The sequence below is a fragment of the Natrix helvetica genome (assembly GCF_964273705.1).
Source record: "Natrix helvetica genome assembly, chromosome: 1".
Lineage (NCBI taxonomy): Eukaryota > Metazoa > Chordata > Lepidosauria > Squamata > Natricidae > Natrix > Natrix helvetica.
Window position 1 is genome coordinate 5,616,913 of NC_138548.1, and position 20,136 is coordinate 5,637,048.

General features: G+C 45.5%; 1 pseudogene across 1 annotated transcript in view; it reads right to left on the reverse strand.

Annotated features, from left to right (window-relative positions):
* The window catches only part of LOC309383999 (vomeronasal type-2 receptor 26-like), a 28,040-nt pseudogene extending 18,132 nt beyond the window's left edge, over positions 1 to 9,908 (reverse strand). The window contains exons 1-5 of the transcript in view: positions 9,679 to 9,908; positions 8,422 to 8,713; positions 7,616 to 8,071; positions 2,911 to 3,213; positions 1,387 to 1,605 (exon numbers count right to left, since the gene is read on the reverse strand). The product of the transcript in view is annotated as a vomeronasal type-2 receptor 26-like (transcript). The remainder of the gene's footprint in view (positions 1 to 1,386; positions 1,606 to 2,910; positions 3,214 to 7,615; positions 8,072 to 8,421; positions 8,714 to 9,678) is intronic.
* Between the last annotated feature and the right edge of the window lie 10,228 nt (positions 9,909 to 20,136).

Consider the following 20,136-nt stretch of genomic DNA (forward strand, 5'->3'; position numbering starts at 1 on the left):
ATATGTACTAGCTGTACCAGGCCACAAGTTGCTGTGGCCCAGTCTGGTTAAATGGAAAAGAAAAAGTGTGTTGCTTTTACGTCCAGCAGATGGCACTGGTTTTCAAAAAAAGCCTGTTTTTATAAAAAAAGCCTGTTTTTACTATCACAGGTGTGACATCTATATAACATACATATAAAAAAACATGTGCATAGTCGAATGCAACATTGTGTCAAAATTTCAAAGCAATCGGTGAAGAACTTTGGGAGATTTGAGATTTTGAACAAACAAACAAACATTACATTTTTATTTATATAGATATTATATAGATGTCACACCTGTGACAGGTAAAAACAGGCTTTTTTGTAAAAACAGGCTTTTTTGAAAACCAGCGCCATCTGCTGGATGTAAAAGCAACACATTTCTTGAGTATAGTATATTCGGAACAGTTCGGCTTCTCTCCAGCTTCATCCCGATAGTACCTTTATATGTGTGGCTGGGCTGCGGCTGCACCCTTTCCCCTTTCTGCCCCTCCTCCGACGAGCTTCGCCATTTCCACCAAGCTGAGCCAAAGCCTTTTGGCCTCCCCCTCCCCTCTCTCTCCTCCCCTCCCGCCAGGCCTTTGCTGTCTGCAGCGGTGCAGCACCTGCCCCATCCCTCAGCCTCCTCCTCCCACCCTTAAGCCCAGTGGAGCTCCAGAGGAGGTGGAGGCAGAGCGTCTCCTCAGACCAGCTAGCTGCACACACTCTCCACCCTCCTCACAAGGAGCCAGCTATGGCCTCACCAAGGCGGCTCCGACAGAGCGGTGGTGGTGTCAGCCTGAGCGCAGCAGGGCTGGGGCGGCTGCTGGGTGTCCTGTGAGGTGGTGACTGCAGCACTGACAGCATCTCTGGATGGGGCCCCGGACAGCGGGGGCTGCCTCGCATCCGCATCACCAGGGGTGGCTCCTTCCTCCTCCTCCTGCTCCTCAGGAGACGCCGCCTGCCTGCTCTCACTGCCACTGCTGAGGGAAGCTGGGTCAGGGCGGGGGCCTCCTCCTCCTCCTCTCCTCCTCAGCTTGGCCAGGCCGGGGCCTGTGGGAGCGTCCTCTCGTGGCGGCTCTTGCAGGGGCCACCGTGGCTCACTTCCATGCGGGGGCTGCCTCTGCCGGGGGACTTTCTCTTTTCTTTCTCTTCCATTTAACCAGACTGGGCCATAGCAACGTGTGGCCAGGTACAGTTAGTAATATAAAATATGTATATCTATCACAAATGAGACCTCAAAAATGTTGCATTCAAAGCAGGTTTTTCGTGAAATATCAGTAATATTCTCTGATTCAGTAGACCTGTTTTCTAGTTAGAAGGAAGTTGGATGTTCCCAGGAAAGAATGAATCTTTCTCTGGATTTACAAGATTAGTTTCAGCTCACCTTTGTGGCCCAGATGATTGCATCAGAGTTAATGGTAAAATCCTGGCCTGGGGGAGCCCCAGGATCTACTTGCCTAACTTTCACGGACACAAAAGATCCATTGGGCAGGAGAACCCAGTTGAGAAGATCATAACTACCAGATCCCAGTCCATTTTCTGAGAACGAGATTTCATCCCCAGCACTGTTGTTGAACTGGACTTTTCTCAAATAGGGAAGAATCTGAAAGAAACGAGACCTTCAGACATTGGAAGCCACAAATGAGACATCATGAGCTTGTATCATTCTGTGATGGCCATCATCTTAGTAGATGGTTGTATATTTGAGAAGCTAGACTATTTTCCTTGGTGGAGATCTCAGCAATCAAGGGTAACACCAAATAAAAGTGAATAATTTTAGTACAGGGTTCAACTAATGAGTCCTTGGTGCTTTCTGAGCGTGCTTGTTATCTTGCAGACATTTCATTACCCAAACTAGCACTGATGATGTTACCTAGTTTGATGTCTCCAAGAAAACAAGGCAGCTCAGAGAGCACCAAGGAGCCCTCATAACACCAAACATTTGACTCATTTCCTAACATCACAAAAGGATCTCTTTATCGTTGGGCATTTCTATCATGGTTTCTTCAACTCCATTTTTACCAAATAATTCTTATATACAAAAAATGTAATCCCACATTCAGAATTTCACTGTATTGCTTTGCTGCATTAAATGACTTACACATTTCAATTATATACACTTTAAACTTGCTTTGATCCAGGATCTTGTAAGTGAGAAATTTGTTTTAGGAATGATGAAATAATTTATATCCCAACATTTGACAATTGCATTGATTTTCTCCATCTGATTGTTAAAGAGAGAAGAATGCAGGAAACAATTGAAAATACAAATGCAATCACATATTACAATTACAAATCAATAATTCAGAAAATACATATGGGACGTTTCCGCCCTAAGGATTAGATAAAAAGTCCTATAGATTACCTGCCATGATTGGACATTGGAGACCCTCTTTGCAAGGCCCAACTTAGTTGGTCGCCTTGCATGCAATGAGTCTCCCTCCATTGCATGTAATGCATGTGCCACAGCATAAATGGCATTGTGGATGTTGTAACTTTCGCCTGTCATGCCTGTTTCAAAGAAGTAAGGTGGCACACTCTGTAAATTCTCCTTTCCTGTGCATGGTTTTTCCTGTACATTCCCATTCTGAGTTATCTGGTGGAACTTGCAGCCAAAAACTGATTCCCACCATTGCAGGAGAAAGACGTTCTCTTGTGGGTTCAATGGGTCTAAAGACAGGAGGAAATGACTGAATTCTGGGACATCAGCTGTGTGGTCCCTAAAATGCAGAGCCCCATGAAAGTGCTTTATGTCTTTCAGTATCCCCATAGATCCTATTGTATTAACTTTCCAATGGGATGTGATAATCCAAACTTTCAATAATGGCTTCTTCCTCAATTGTTCATGCAAATACATTGCCACCAGTACATTTGCAATAACATGGGAATCTCCAAATAGAATAATCACTTCAGCACTAGACAAAGTTTTGCGAAGATGATCCAGTTTCAAATCTGTTAAATCATCAATATTAAATGTGTACTTGTCAGTGAAGGCCAGGCAGATCTCCTTCTCCTTGAGCATTGGCACCAGAGATGAGAGGAAGCGTTCTCCATCGTCATCTTCGGGGGCCAGAACGCCAACCCAGTTCCATTGGAAATACAGTAGCAGCTGGACTAAATCCTCATATTGAGGAAATTCCTTGGGATTAATACGGAAGAAGGAAGGAGAAAGTCTCCTGTCTCCCTGAGTGAACTCAAAGTCAACACCAAGCTGGAAAAAGAGAGAATCTTCTTTCAAAGACAAAATGTAGTTTTATGGTGACTTTAGGGATCACCACTGTGTGGATGATTGCCTTACATTCAGCTGGAGAGCAGAGACAAGCTGAAGCTTCTTCCCATAATTTCATATTTTGCCTGGTTGTAAGCGGTGAGATGCCAAGAGGACAAAGTATCAACCTGAAGCAGAGAATAAACTGCACTAGAAGGATTGCTAAACTTTCAGGAAGAGTAAATGAGGGAGGAATTCTTCTTGGCAAGTACAGCATTTCAGAATTAATAATAATAATAATAATAAATTTTATTTGATTAGCCGCAACCCTCTCCCGAAGGACTCAGGGCGGCGTACAATCAAAAGGATAAAATACACATAGGACACACATACATACGAAAAAACAAGGACAATTACATTTGTGCATGAAGGAGAGTAGACTTGTAAGTGAAGGACAATAAACACAGCTAAAAACACAATTAAAACACAGTTTAAAATCCCCTTAAATACAATTGCTAAATTAAAAACCCCTCAGGAGCGTAACGAAGTTATGGTTGAGCCAGGCCAGATATTTGAAAAAGGTGGGTCTTGAGCTTAACACGGAAGGAGCGGAGGTCTGTAGTGGTCCTAATATCCGGGGGGAGGTCATTCCACAGGGCTGGGCCCGCCACAGAGAAGGCTCTGCTCGTAGGCGCCGCCCCATGGCATTGTCTAGTGGACGGCACTTGGAGAAGTCCCTCTCTGTGCGAGCGAATAGGTCGTAGGGATGTGTGGGGCAGAATACGGTCCCGCAGGTAACTAGGTCCTGAGCCATGGAGCGCTTTAAAGATCGTGATCAAAACCTTGAAACGCACTCGATAGACCACAGGAAGCCAGTGCAGCTCGCGCAGGTGTGGTGTCACATGGGAGTACCTGGTGCTCCCCATAATCACCCGCGCGGCCGCATTTTGGACCAACTGTAGTCTCCGAGTGCATTTCAAGGGAAGCCCCATGTAGAGAGCGTTGCAGTAGTCCAGGCGAGACGTCACCAGTGCATGGGTGACTGTGCGTAGGGCGTCCCGGTCCAATAGGGGGCGCAATTGGCGCACCAGGCGAACCTGATGGAACGCCCCCCTGGCCACGGCTGTCACATGTTCATCCTTGGACAGCCTGGCATCCAGGAGGACGCCCAAATTGCGCGCCCGCTCCACGGGGGCGAGTTGAATGCCCCCAATGGCCAGAGATGGAATTATCTGGTTGAACCGGGGAGCCGGAACCCACAGCCACTCCGTCTTGGAAGGGTTGAGCCTGAGTCGGTTGTCATCCATCCAGACCCGTACGGCTTCCACACACCGGGACATCACTTCGACGGCCTCGTTGGGGTGGTTCGGGATGGATATGTACAGCTGAGTATCATCAGCGTACAGATGGTATCCCACCCCAAAACCACGGATGATCTCACCCAGCGGCTTCATGTATGTGTTGAACAGGAGTGGCGAGAGGACCGACCCCTGTGGCACCCCACAGATAAGGGGGCTTACGGTCAACCTCTGCTCTCCTGCCAACACACGTTGCGTCCTGCCGGAGAGGTAGGAGCCGAACCACCGCAAGACGGTGCCCCGGATCCCCAACCCCTCCAGTCGGTGCAACAGGATACCATGGTCGATGGTATCAAAAGCCGCCGAGAGGTCTAATAGGACCAGGATAGAGGAACAGCCCCTATCTCTGGCCCTCCAGAGATCATCCACCAACGCGACCAAGGCCGTCTCTGTGCTGTGCCCAGGGCGAAAGCCGGACTGGCGCGGGTCTAGATAATCATTCTCCTCCAGATGTCGTGGAAACTGAGAAACCACCACACTCTCCACAACCTTCGCCAAAAAGGGAAGGTTGGAGACAGGACGATAATTGACCAGCTCCATAGGGTCCAGGGAAGGCTTCTTGAGCAAGGGTCTCACCACCGCCTCTTTCAAGGCGGCCGGGAGAGACCCCTCACCCAACGAAGCGTTCACTAGGTCCAGGAGCCAGTCGCGTGTAACCTCCCAGGATGCCAGTACAAGCCAGGAGGGACACGGGTCCAGTAAACATGTGGTAGGTCGCAGTCGCCCACGCAATCTGTCCAAATCCTCGATGACAACCAAGTCAAACTCCTCCCAAAAAGGTTTCTCAAGACTCGCCACTGGCGTCTCGACTGGGCCACTGAAGGGGACCCAATCCTTCCGGATTTGAGCGACTTTAACCTGCAGATATTTCCCAAACTCCTCTGCCCTGCCCTGTAAAGGGGCCTCCCGTGGCCTCTGAAACAGAAGAGAGCGGGACACCCGAAACAGGGCGGCAGGGCGGTTCTCTGCGGATGCAATGAGAGCGGCACAATATTGACGTTTGGCCGTTCTCAATGCCACTAGGTACGTCCTTAAATGGGCTCGTACCTGTGCTCGGTCAAGTTCGGATCGGGAGGATCTCCAACGACTCTCTAGGCATCTCTTGCGGCGCTTCATCACCCTTAGCTCCTCGGTAAACCAAGGGGCCAGGGTGGATCGTTGCCGCCGGAGAGGCCGCAAAGGCGCCACCCGGTTCAAGGCCCCGGTAGTCGCATTATTCCACGCGGCCACCAGGTCCTCTACCCGAGGGCGGGTCAGGGCTGCAGGAGGTGGCCCAAGCTCCATCTGGAACCTGTCTGGTTCCATCAAGCGCCTGGGGCGGAACCATCTAGTGTTCTCCGGTTCCGCCTCCCCGCAGCGAGGAGTAGCACCAGGGAAGTCAAGACGGAGGAGTGAGTGATCTGACCATGACAGAGGAGTGATGGTTAAATTCACTCCTCCCAGATCACTCAACCACTGGCGAGAGACAAAACAAGGTCCAAGGTGTGACCTCCCTCGTGTGTCGGGCCCTGAATCATTTGAGTCAGGTCCATGGCTATCATGGAAGCCATGAACTCCCGAGCCCCCTCTGATGCTTCTCCCACCGACGGCAGGTTAAAATCCCCCATCACTAAAAGTTTGGGGGTCTCAACCGCCACCGATGAGATCAGCTCGAGGAGCTCAGGCAGGGTCGCTGATGTATGGCGGGGAGCCAGGTATACTATCAGCAAACCCATCTGCCTCCTAGGGCCCCATTTCACAACCAGGGATTCACATCCGGACGTCTGTAGCACAGTGGACTCCCTCGGCTCTAAATCCTCCCGGATAATCACTGCTACCACACAGCCCCTTCCCCGGGCCCGGGGCTGGTGAAATGCTTGGTAACCTGGTGGGCACATTTCCACGAGGGGTAACCCTCCCTCGTGGCCCAACCAGGTTTCCGTTATTCCCGCGAGGTCCGGCTCCCCCTCCAAAATCAGATCGTGAATGAGGGGGGCCTTATTGACAACGGACCTCGCATTGCATAACAACAGCCTCAGGCCCTGGGCCTGCAGATCCTGACCACCTAGAACGCGGGGGTTGGTACAAGCGACCGGGTGTAACCAGCACCCACGGTCTCCCAACCGACTACGGGTTGTTAATCTGTCCTCGTATCTGCCCCTCCCTACGACTGTTGGGATCAAGAAGCCCTGTATGGGAATGATATCCTCTCCCCCCTCCTCCTCTCTGCTCCTTCTGCTCAAGACCCCGCCTGGTGACCTGGCTCTGTCATCGCTCCTGATCTGACCCACCCCCCCAACCCCTAAACCCCTAAAAGAATTTAAAAAACATTTCACTAAAAAACCCCTAAGTCTCCGCTTCCTCCACCTCTCGGGATTAATAAATCCGTCATCAAGGTGGGCCCTAGAAAGGGCGGAGGGCCACACCTGCGAGAGGGGGGATTCCCGCAGTAGGATAAGGTCTAGCCTGGAATACATATGCTGTTAAAAGTTCATTAGGGCCTAGGCTCTGTGCTGCAGATGGTATGATCGTATGCCATAGTCCAGTAAAATTATAAAAGCCGGGTATCAGTATAAAAGTCATCCAGTCCAAGATGAGGGGGGGGGGTAATGATGATAATAAGATGGTCAAGTGCCGGTCACTGAGTGGGGGCTAGTAGATGGTCAGTGGTGGATGGCGAGGGGTAGATGGATTTTTGCTTGATAATGGGGAGGGGCAGATGGTCAGTCAGATGAAGATAGGGCGGTAAAAACCTCCAGGCGCGCACGGATGAAAAGCAGGGGCAGCTGTTAGTCCAAAAGTCAGCAGGGGGGGGGGGAATAAACGGAACAGTCAAGGAGGTGGCTGGCAGGGGAAGAAACTCTCCTGCCAAGTCTGATGTTAAACCTCCTGCCAGTTCCCAACAAGCCTGCCAGTTCCAGCAAGCCTCCCCCACCCCCGGCCTCCAGGCGGCCTCCTGAAACGCTGCCCTTCTCCTACCGGCCTTCGGCATTCAAGTCTTGCCTAGGCCTGCATCCATGTTCTAAGCACTCCAGCCAAACCATTTCAAGCCCTAACGCCGCTCCTACCAGCCTCCAGTCCTTCCTGCTCCAGTCCTTTCCAATCCAATCAACCTCCAGTCCTCTCAACTCGACCTCCAGCATCTCCCACATCTCTCCAGTCTGCTGTAGGCCAGGGGGATTTGGCGTTCGGCTTTTCAAGCCGTCGCCACCGCCGCTTGGATTGCCGCCGCCCCAGGGACGGCATTTCAATTCCCCACCGCCCCAGGGCTCGCTCCAAGCCACAAGCCTCCAAAAGCGACAACAGCACACCCCCGCACGCTCCAGATGCCGTTTCTTCGCCTTTTGCCATTCTCCCGAGCTCCTCCGTACCTCTCCGCTCCCAGAACGGCCTCTCCGCTCCCAGAACGGCGAATTCAACTCCTCCAACTCAAACAGCGTTCCTGGGCGGCGTCTCTCATCGGCAGCTCCCCGGTCCGCTCTCCGAGCTATTTCCAGATCTTCACGCCACCCTGGGAGACCCCCCTTGGGTCATAGAAAAACCCAGGGTGGCTGTTTATTGGACACCTGGCCCCCATGGTGTAAAAGGGGGCAGGCAGCACCCCTGCTCCCTTAAAAGAGCTCGCGGGTCTAAGGAGCTCTCAGGCAGACCGCCATTGCTCCAGGAAGCTCCTCCTCCTTCTCATTATTATCTCATTATCTCTTTGGAGCTATATAACTCAAACCATACAATATAAAAATGAATTCAACTGTGTCATGAATTCTATAAAACACCAAGTACTGATATAACCTGCAACATCTGGTTCCATCTTTGGCTTAAGTTGTGCTTCTGTTATTTGTTTACTCCATATGTCTATGTAAAGGAGACTCCTTACCTGTGGGACCTTGTAGATGCTGAAGAGGGAGGCCATCTGCCTTGAGCATTTTGGGTTGTCACCTCCAATGACAGAGAGCAGAGGGTCCTGCCTGCCACATTTATAACCTGCGAACATTCGGCTCTGTGTGGAGAGCAGAGAGAAGCAGATCCTGGAAACCTCCCTCTCAATTTGGTGATTGTCATAGATGCGGAAGCCAAGGGTGATGTTGGGCAGGAGATCCAGATCCTTGTTAACCTCTCTGACTGCAAACACCAAAGCCATGAATTGCTGGTAATTCTTGGTTATGTGTCTACAAGGGAAAAAAAACATTGGGGAACATTACAGAAAAGATGGGGTGCGTGAGAGATGGAGTTTGCCTTGCACCCTTTTTTTGTATTTTATTTGGAGCATCAAGTCCAAAGTACAAATGATGCGGGGTTTTTTTAGTTGTTCCTTCATTAAATTTGAATACCTTTCTCAGAAAGGAGAAGAGCCTGTCCCTCCACATCATGAACCATTAAGTACCCCTCTATTGTTCTGTCCTTGTATGCTTTGCCCGAGTAAACGTAATCCTCCCCAATTGCTCCTCCAACACCAAAATTATTTTCAGTTTCTCTGTGAACATCGAGTTCTGCTCTGCTAACCGTTGCTGAGAACAAGACTCCCAATTGGAGCCACAGCATCAGTTTCTCATCAGTCATGAGCATGGCTGATTCCAAAATGGGGTTCGGGGTTTTGTTTTTTTCTGTATCTCATACTGGAAAAGGAGAGGACTTTTTTCTGAGTTTTCCACTATAATTTTCTGTCCAAATTAACATTATAAATCAACTTTTTCACTAGGCTAGCACAGTTTCTAATGTACCAATAAAGGAGAATATTTGTAGCTCAGGGTTGAAATGAAGGGTCCTTGATGCTCTCAGAGCGTGGTTGTTTTCTGGCTGATGTTTCATTACCCAAATAGTTCACATCATCAGGATGTTGCCTAGTTTTCATAATGAAATATTTCTAAGGAAACAAGCAAGCTCAGAGAACACCAAGGAGGCCTCGGTTTCTAAGGTGTTGTTCCTACTTACAATTTATGTTCTTTATCATGTTCCTGATGAAAAGTTGTGGAAAGACTGAGAAGCTTGCCTCTTCATTGAAAAAAGGAAAGATTTGGACTACAGTATAGTAGGAGATCGCAAGTATCATTACGACAAATATTTCTAAAAGTAGACTCTGAACCAAAAGCAAACCAAAGAATTGTTTACACCTTTCCCACCAGGAGAAACTTACGAAAACAAGCTATGAAGCTGATCTGGTTTTTTAAAAAAATCTTCGATACTGGATGAAACAGCAGCTACCAGGATAAAATTTCCACCAATAACGAGGTCACCAGACTTGCAATAATCCCATTTCTTCTGATTCTGGAAAGGATCTGTGAAGACACATCTGGTTGCCATCCTCTTAGCAGAAGTTGGAGGCAGGAGCCAGAAGAACAGCAGCAGGAGAGGCAGCGCAGCCATTCTTGTTACCTCAGAAATCAAGGTTTGTGCAACAGTTGAACTGCAGGGAGCACTTGAAATCACACCTGAATTTCTTCACCACAGGTAGAGAGAGAGAGACCAAGCCACCTGGATGGCCCCAGGGCAAATGTATAGCATCCGTGCTTCCCCTTACCTGTGCTTGTCCTGTGACCAAAGAGAAAACCAAGACCAGCTGAGCTTCACCAAAGCCAGGAGTTGCCTTTTCAGGAGGAGGAAACTCAGAGCATATTTTTAAAAGCTTATTTTACCTCAGAATGTTTTTCTGGGTTGAAATCCATGGGGGTTACATAGAGAATTACTGTTATTCTGATAATTGCAGGGAAGACCAACATCTTACCCACTTAGCAATAGCTTCTCTTCATACACCAGAAGTCTGTTGTTGATCCAAGGAGGAGATGGACTTGAGGGTCAAAGTTCAGGTGGAATTTGCCCCCCCCCTGAAACTGAGCACCTGAGTCCAAGGTGGAGTCTGACCCATAGTTTGCTTTGATATTATGAATGAGGTAGGGTGGCACAAGACAACCAGTTGTACCCTAGTAAGTTTGAAAAAAATCGTACCGACATTTGTATTAATTCACTGGTTTATTTAAAACTCATGGCAGGGGATGAAATAAGAAACTAACCTTCCATAGGTCTTAAAAATAGACGTCAAAGTGATTAGGCTAATTTCAACTTTACAGGAGTTTTGTCTAACAACTACTTGGAGCCAGAAAAGTTTGCTTCCTGTGTTTATCTTGTGAAATATGACATCAGAAATGTCAGTTGGCATGAAAGGATACCATCTCCCATGGTAAAAATTTGGGCTGGTTGGAGTAATAGAAATGGGTGTATGGTGCTATGTTCTTCTCTCCTTTCTCTGAAGCTGATTCCAGCCAGTGCTGGTTACGGGGAAGAGAAGGGGTTCAAACCATTGGTATATTAGGATGATTAAGGAATATGGCCAGAACTGCAGATGTCCTCCTACAGAGACAAAAAGGAGAAGAGGAGCTAAAGTGTATCGCAGAGTGTCTTGATAGACAAGCAAGGGGACCTTCTTGCAATGCTCTGGTCCTTGTCTGTGTTGGGTTATTGGTCTTCTGTGTAGACGTCACAGCGATTCGATGTTTTCCAGCTGGACAGACATGGTGTGTGTGTGTGTGAGAGAGAGAGAGAGCTCTCAAGAGTCTCACATGAACCCTGTCTGAGAAACCAATTCCGAGATCTTTTTTATATCAGAAGGGGCAGCATCTCACAGACTCAGGGGGAGGCAACAGGTCCCTTGCAGGTTGGAGATTTGTCCTCTGAGTCGGAGTAGGGGCAGCAGCATGACAACATGACTGCACAAGAAGCTGACCTCCAGCCAAAGCAACTTAACAGGAGTGTGAGGAAGAGATGAAAGTCTGGTAAGAAAATCCATCTATCCCTCAGTCATAAATCAAAACTTGGAAAAGGCAAAGAATCTTGAGAGCATAAGTAACATTGATGGTCAGATTGGGATTTTTGCAACAAGAAAGAAAGAAAGAAAAAGAAAATGGAGGGTTGAAACACCACCCCCTCCCAAAAAAGCCATTTGTTTGAAACAATTCAGACAGAAAGGGAGAAAGTATAGAAGTGACAAACCCACTCAAATAATAACTGTAAATTTGGTTTTCGATTTGAAAAAATTGTGTTTTTAAAGGAGTATAGGAGTGTGAAGATTTGCTTCGTCCAAGTGTCTTTTCACTAACACATCTTAAGCAGCCCCAGTTAATGAGGGGTGGAATGCAACAAGGGAGAAAGATCAAGAAAAACTGATAACCCAATCTTGCCTGTGTGAGAAATTCTAATTAACCAACCGCCGTAAATCAGAACTTGGAAAAGTAGGAGACGAAGAAGAAACATATCCAAGTTTTGTCTGTGTGCAAGCTTGTTCCAATTAATATATTTTGAGCAGCTATAACCAACGAGAGGTGAAAAGTAGCAAGGAAAAAAAAAATAACCAAATCAAGAACTGGGAAATACAGAGATCACTTCCGGTTTCCGAAGGCGACGGACATTGGTCCGCTGTTGGCTTCTCTGGTGGGCTCCTTTTAGGAGCACAGGCGGTCTTGGAGGGACCACCTGCCATAGGGCAGCTTGCTGGAACCCCCCAGATAGACGGCAGCCATGGGGGGTCTCCAGTTTTGGCTCAGGAGCTGGGGAGTTTAGGGGTGCATAACAGCACCTTCGCTGAATGGATTCTGGAAGGAAAGAGTTAACTACATGGAACAGCTGAAGTGCTGGAGGTAAGAAATTCACTCCAATCTCCTTAATTGCTTTCAACTGACAAGCAGCAGCTTTTTTTATAAATTGTGGATTCAATCTGTTTGAAGTAGGAAGATTGGAGGGGGGGTTGCTTTCTTTCTTCTACCCCTCTCAGGCAAAGTGGCATTTGGACTGTCTCTCAATCTTGGAATGGAGATAGAAAGCAAAAAATTGAATTAGCCACTTGAACTAACTATGTGAAAAGATTTATATCATAACTGCAAGAGCTGATTGCTGAGTTGTTTTGAAAGCTTTATGGAAGTTTTTAATGTTCTACTCCTGATTCCGAGGAGGAGCCAAGATGGCCTGCTTCCTCCTTCTTCTTCGCACTTATAAATGAAGTCTGCCTTTTGAAACTACCTTTGAAGAAAGTCTGGCTTTATATTATCCCCCCTGAAGGACTCTTGGAGCCTCTCCTGTTACGTGGTCTTTCTGGATTTGGATTATTTGATTTCTTTCTCTTTTTTTGAGTGACTTCTTGGCTTGGAACTGTGACAGAGGGTTAATTTTCACTTTTGGATTTGCCTGTCTTCTCGGACTCGCTCAGCTGCACGCTTCACAGACTCCATTTTTTTTGCAAAAGATTTATACTCTTTCTGAACTTAAACAATGGGGCCCAGAAAACCACCTACAGGCAAAGCAGCCTCGGCACCAAATTCTACTGCATCCAGTCCAACGATTTAGCAGACAAAAATTTCATCATTTTCACAATAAAGGACTGGAGAGAGTTCAAAAGATTTATCTGTTACTCAAATCTTTCAAGCTCTTATGCAGGGACAAAATGAGTTGAAAAAGGCGGTAGTAGATTTTAGAGAAGAGCTTAAAAGTGTGCAGCAACAAATAACAGAAAACAAACAGAGAATTGGTGTGCTGGAGGAGGGCGCAGCTTGGCTGGGGGAGGAGGTTAAGGCAGTCCAGAAGGGGAATATAGAATTGGAAAATTTTATGGCAAAGATAGAACTTGAAAGAATGTCCTTCTTTCTCAGATTCCAGAACCTACCGGAGACAGAAGATGAAGACCTTAAGGATATTTTGAGTACAATTTTAGCAGAATATATTAAAAGAGATAAAGAACAGTTGTGGTGGGATATGGTCTGGTTTATAGGATTAATTCAGCATATGCCAGAACACATAATGTTCCAAGGGAAGTACATGTTGAATTTCTTAGGAAGACCATGAGGGATGAGATTCTAGGGGCTCAGAGTGGGGGATCACTAAAATATAAAGAAATTGCCATTCTTAAGCAAATTCCGAAAAAAATAAGAGATTAGAGGAGGAAGTATTCCTCCTTATCAAAGAAATTACATAATAAGGGAATTTGGTTAGATGGTTATTGCCAGACAGAATGCTGATCTTCTGGGAGGGAAACAGAATTAGAATTAACACAGTTGTGGAGGCAGAGGCCTTCATTAAAAAACATAGTGCCCTCCTAGAGGACGGAAATATAAGAAGTAGTGAAAAAGGCGACAACACACAAGACATGAAGGAGGGAGGGGCTGCGGCTCTGCCTGGAGACAGGGGGGAGGGAACAATAATGGAAAGACTCAGGTCACAAAAATAAATATATCTGGAATATCATTCTAATTGTTGATATATTAGAAAGTGGCAAAAGAGATGATTGAACACATGGCTGATACAATGTATAATAAGATGCTGTTTCTGCTTATCTTTTATCTTTTTTTTCTGTAAAAAGTTGTGAGAATTGGAGAGATTCCTACCTCTAGCACGATGGAGGTGGATATACAAAAAAAAAATTGTATATCCACCTACCCTTTTCCCATAAATTTTAAAAACCAATAAAATTCTTTTAAAACGAAGAACTGGGAAATACAAAGATTTTTTCCCCTTTTTTCCCTGAAAAATATTAAGATGGCTCCCACCCCTGTTTTAGTCTGTCCTATATTTCCTTTATTTGAAGCCCAGCTGATAGTCACGGCAGAGAGGATTACTGTGCCTCAGTTGTTTTACTCACTGGGGCTGCAGTAGAAGGTAAGTTTTAGAGCTGTTTTGAAATGAAGTGCGTGCATGGAGAGTGAACCAGTTGTTACACCGGTTGAATCCCACCACTGGTGGCCAAACACTCAGTTTTTGGGTTTATACTATGGCAATTCTCTTGACTTCTGGTAAACTACACCTTTCTCAACAAATGAAGTTAAGGATCATTTTACTCAGAAGCCAAAGTTGAGCCAGGTATGACAGTCATCCTTAAAAATAAGCACTGCATAGTTTTAAGGGGGAAAAAAACTTTCCAACTACTAAATGTCTAACGATGATTTGCAGTTACTATTGAAAAATAAATAGGAAGAGTACATTTCACAGACTTAAATTTGCACTTGGTTAAAAAAACAAAAGAAGGGAAAGTAAACATGGAGATGCTGAGGACTAGTTTGTTTCTTCTCTCTTCAGCATAACAAAGGGAAGGGTTCCTCTCTGCCCAGGAAATAAGAGTCCTGACAGCCACGTTTCTCAGCTGCTTCTGGAGATGGAGCACACCTTGTGTGACAGGTGAACCTGTGAGATCAGACCTTCGTGCTTTGCCCTGCTCTGTCTTTCCACCTTGGAGAATTTATTTTTCTGAGGTACTTTGTGATATACCCAATCCCCTGCTTGCAACTGGTTGTATGTTTTAATCTGATGTATCTCATTCTGGTCACAATATAGTGTGACTCCTTCTGGGGCTTTTGGTACTGCTCCTATCGAAAGCATTGTATAACAATTGCAACAGTACTTAGACTTATATCCTTTACCTTTATTTCGATTTTTATACCGCCCCCTCTCCCCAAAGGGACTCTTTATACCACTTCACAGTGCTTTACATCCCTCTCTAAGTGGTTTTACAAAATCTGTATATTGCCCCCAACAATGTGGGTCCTCATTTTACCCAACTCGGAAGGCCGGAAGGCTGAGTCAACCTTGAGCCTGGTGAGATTCAATCTGCCAAATTGCAGGTAGTCAGCAGAAGTAGCCTGCAGTAATACATTCTAACCATTGAGCCACCAAGGTTCTATAGCATGTAAGTAACCAGAGCTATGGTGGCACAGTGGTTAGAATGCAGTACTGCAGGCTAACTCTGCTCACTGCCAGGAGTTCGATTCCTTCCATCCTGACTGGCTCAAGGTCGACTCACCCTTCCATCCTTCCGAGGTCAGTAAACTGAGTTCCCAGATAGTTAGGGGCAATATGCTGACGCTGTAAATTGCTTAGAGAATCCTGCAAAGCACCATGAAGCAGTATATAAGTCTAAGTGCTACTGCTATTGCTTGGTCAGTCGATGGTTGTTCAGATGAATATCATCAGGGTTGTTATGACACTGACCTCCAATTAAAAAGATCTCACTGAGGCCACCTTGAATATCGGGAGTGAGCCAAAACCTGTCTCCTCAACCCTGACTGGAATCAGAGAAAGTATAGAACCACATAACACTATTATACTAATACTATACAGAACTGAAGAAGCTTCTTGGATGAGAAATGAAACCTCTTCAAAGAAAAACCATAAAGTCCAGTTGCCTCTTGAAAAAGCACCTTTGGGACAACCATGACCTTCATGACGGAGAATCTCCATAAACACATAATACTATACACCCATTCCTATTACCTGAGGTGGTCCAGAGATTTACTATGGTTGACGGCATCTCTCCAACATCAACAGACAATGGAGAAGATCTACTTCACAAGACAAGCAGAGCAGACCTATTGCAAGTAGTTGTTTGACAACAGTCCTCTGGAGTTTAATTAACAGAAAATCTGGAGATTCTCCTGCCTGTTTTAAGATATATTGGAAAGGCCAGTGTCACATTTTATCCTCTGCCATGTGGGTCCAAATCAGGGGTGGTATTCAGCAGGTTCTGACTGGTTCTGTTGAACCAGTAGCAAAACGTTTCAGTAGTTTGGAGAACTGGCAAATATCACCTCTGGCTGGCCCCACCCTCATGTGTTCTCTACCTCCTGAGTCCCAGCTGATCGGAAGGGAATGGGGATTTTGAAGTAACCTTCCCCTAAATTGGGGAAGGAATGCAGATTTTACAGTATCCTTCTCTGCCACGCACGCCAAGCCACGCCCACAGAAACAGTAGTCAAACTTTTTGAATCCCACCACTGCTACTCATGTAGGTCAAATATCCAATTTTATCTTGACTCTCAAGTCCATCTGCTCTGTTTGATTAGGAACAAGAGATACAAACATGTTTTTCTCTTCAGAAGTAGGAAGAGAAACTATTGCTAACTAGATAAAACAATTGCTTTCCTTTGCAATTATCGAAAGAACAGTCATTCTCCATGTATCCTCTATGGATTTCTACCCACAAATCTCTTCCAAGATAAAAATCTGCTTTAAAAAATATACCCTTGGATCTCACGATGAAGGCGGGACATGTCACCTTAGCATGCATTGCAAAGAACTGCAGTAATTCCTGGGCTTGGTGAGACTCAACTGGCCTTCATTTTCTCTTCGGTCACAGATCACATACAGGTAAGAAGCATGGTTGATATAAATTTGCCCTCCAGGTGACACAATGTCTAGTTCTAAAGCTCTAGTGACATTTCAAGTGCTACCTGCCATTCAGCTTCTACACAAACCTTGATTTTCTGTTACAGGAGGAAAGGTGACAGAATGACTGGACTGCCCCTCCCGCTGCTGTTCTTCTGGCTCCTGCCTCCCATTACTGCTAAGAGGATGCAAACAGTAAGAGGATGCAAACTGCTCTCCACCCCTTTCCAGATTCAGAAAAGTTATTACAGGCCTGGTCATCTCAATATTGGTGGGAATTTGCCCCTGGCAACGGTGATTGTACCCAACATCCCACACTTTCAAAAATCCCCAACTTTCTTTGATTTTACAATGGTGTAAGTTTCACTTGAATGGGGAGAAATGTAGACACTATTTGCTTTCTTTTAGATTCAGGGCCTCCTTTCAGAAATACTTATTCTCACGATGTTTGCGATGTTCTAGTGTAGTTCAAATCTTTTCTGAATAACCCACCAATCCCATAAAGTAGATGACAATTCTCAATCTTTCCCGAATTCTACATTAGGAAGATGATAAGAACATAAAGATGTGAAAAGGGACTACACCACAATATCAAAATGACATTGAGACTCTGGAAAGAGGGCAGAGAAGAGCTATAAAGATGATTAGGGGAGGGCTAGAGGTTAAAACATATGAAGAATGGTTACAGGAATTGGATGTGTGTAATGAAAAGAAGGACTAGGGGAGACATGATAGCAGTCTTCCAATAACCGAGGGGGTCCTACAAAGACAAGGCGGTGCAACTATTTTCCAAAGCACCAAAGGCAGGACAAGAAAGAATGGATGGAAACTAACCAAGGAGAGAAGCCATCTAGAACTAAGGAAAATTTCCTAACAGTGGGAGCAATCAATGGATGGAACAAACTTGCTTCAGAAGTTGTGGATGCTCCATCATTGGCGGCTTTCAAAAAGAAACTGGACAACCATTTGTCTGGAATGATACAGAGTCTCCTGCTCAAGCAGTCGGCTAGATTAGAAGACCCCCAAGGTCCCTTCCAACTCTACTAGTCTACCTTCTATGTTTTAACTCTGCTGGCCAAGTGAAGAAGCATCACATCATTATAAGATCAATTTGGACAGAAAGTCATGGTGGAAAAGTCAAAGAAGAGTTGAATCCTTTTCCAGAGCTGGATACTGTAAATAACCAAAGTTTTGCAATCAGCAGTACTCATGAATAACGATCTTCAGTAAATCTATGCGACCCCTCTCTCCCTCCCTCACACACACACACACACACATGAATCTTGTGCTCAGAAATGGTTACCAGGCCTGAAAAAGCTGCTCCAAGAGGGAACCAAATTTGATTAGGGTGCTAGAGGAGCAATTGGGAATGTTTACAGCCACTGGAGGAAAGTGAAACAGGGAGATATGATAAAGAGGCATAAAACGGTCCATGATATGAACAAACAGGCTTTTCTCTTTCATCACAAAGTCATCCAAGGTTAATAAAGAACTTCCTTTAAAAAGGAAAAACAAAACAAAACCCATTCAAACATAAGATGTGCTGCCCCAAAGAACACCCCAAAAGGGCAAGACAAATTCCATCAACATCCTAAAATGCTCCCCAATGTTTGTCGCACTCTAGATTTGTACCCAAGAACTATCAGCAGTTCCTGGCCTTAGTCTTTGCAGTCACAGAGATCAACAAAGATTTGGTTCTCCTGCCCAACCTCACACTTGGCTTCAACATCTACAGCAACGTCCAGATTGAGCTATCCATTTTTTCAAACAGCCTCTCCCTGCTCTCCACTCGAAGCAAAATGGTCCCAGGATACAAATGTGACAGGCAGGACACCCTGCTCGCTGTCATTGGTGGCCTCAACTCCAAATCCTCAAGGCAGATGGCCTCCATCTTCAGCATCTACAAGGTCCTACAGGTAAGGAAATCTCTACTGGATTCTGTTATATAATAGACAAACAACAGAAGCATGTAAAGAAGCAAAAGATAAAACTAAAAGTGTTTTGGGAGGGCACATCAAGAGTATCTGTCTTAAAGAATCCAAGCAATTCATAATTATATTTTCTCTGTCAAGACATGTTCTTTTATACTTCCAACAAAATAAACAATGAGATAATTCTGAAATGCTGTATTTGCCAAGAGGTCATGAATGACTTTTATGAAGTCATTCTTCATAAAAAGTTTTACTGGGGTTTTTTTCTCTGTATCGAGCTGATGGTCTCTTCCCTTGTCTTCTGACATATCACATCCAGGCAGAATGTGATAAATGGTGGCTCTTCCTAAGAAGGGAGGAATCTTGAGTTTGCCATTCAAAGTGAGTGAGCCTGATTGGTGGGGCAATCAACCACACACAATGGTTACCCTTGAATCCATCATTAAACTGTATGTTGTCTTTTAAAGAGGATTCTCACTTTCTACAGCTCGGTGTTGGCTTTGAGTTCAATCAGGCAGACAGAACAGTGTATCCTTCCTTCTTCCGGATTAATCCCAAGGAATTCCCTCAATATGTGGGTTTAGTCCAGCTTCTTGTGTACTTCCAGTGGAACTGGGTTGGGCTGGTGGCCCCTGAAAATGACAATGGAGAACATTTCATCTCATCACTAATACCAATGCTCAAGGAGAAGGAGATCTGCCTGGCCTTCACTGAAATGTTAAAATCTGATTTTCTTGATACTCCACTTTTGAAATCCAATCCTATTTTCAAAATTTGGTCCATGTCCGAAGTGATTATTCTATTTGGAGATTCCAGCAGTATTGCAAATGTACAGATCTTTGTGTTTGCGCATGAACAATTTTTCAAAACGTCGTTTCAGAAAGTTTGGATCCTAACTTCCCACTGGAAAGTTCGAGTGATGGGATCTCAGGATGTGATGAAGGTTTTAAAGCACTTCCATGGAGCTTTGCATTTTAGGGACCACACTGGAGAGCTCTCAAAATTCAGAGATTTCCTTTTGCTTTTAGACCCCTTTAATGCTCAAGGGGACGTCTTTCTCCTGCTGTGGTGGAAGATGGTCTTTGACTGCAATTTCCACAAACCAGGCAAAGTCCCTACAAAGGGGAAAAAACGATGTACAGGAAAGGAGAATTTACTAAATGTGCCATCTTACATTTTTGAAATGAGCATGACTGGGGAGAGTTACAATATCTACAATGCTATTTATTCTGTAGCACATGCATTACATGCCATGTACAAATCAGGTCCGAGACCAGCCATGATGAGAGTTGGAAAAAGGATTTCAAATTTCCAATTATGGCAGGTAATTTCTGGGAATTTTTATCCAATCCACAAATGCTCAGATTCCCACATCTATTTCTTGAATTACTTTTAAAATATCTGTATGCTACCATGGGGATGTGGTGGCTCAGTGGTTAAGATGCTGAGCTTGTCGATCAGGAAGGTTGGCAATTCGGTGCTTTGAATCCCTAGTGCCCTGTAATGGTGAGCTCCCGTTACTTGTC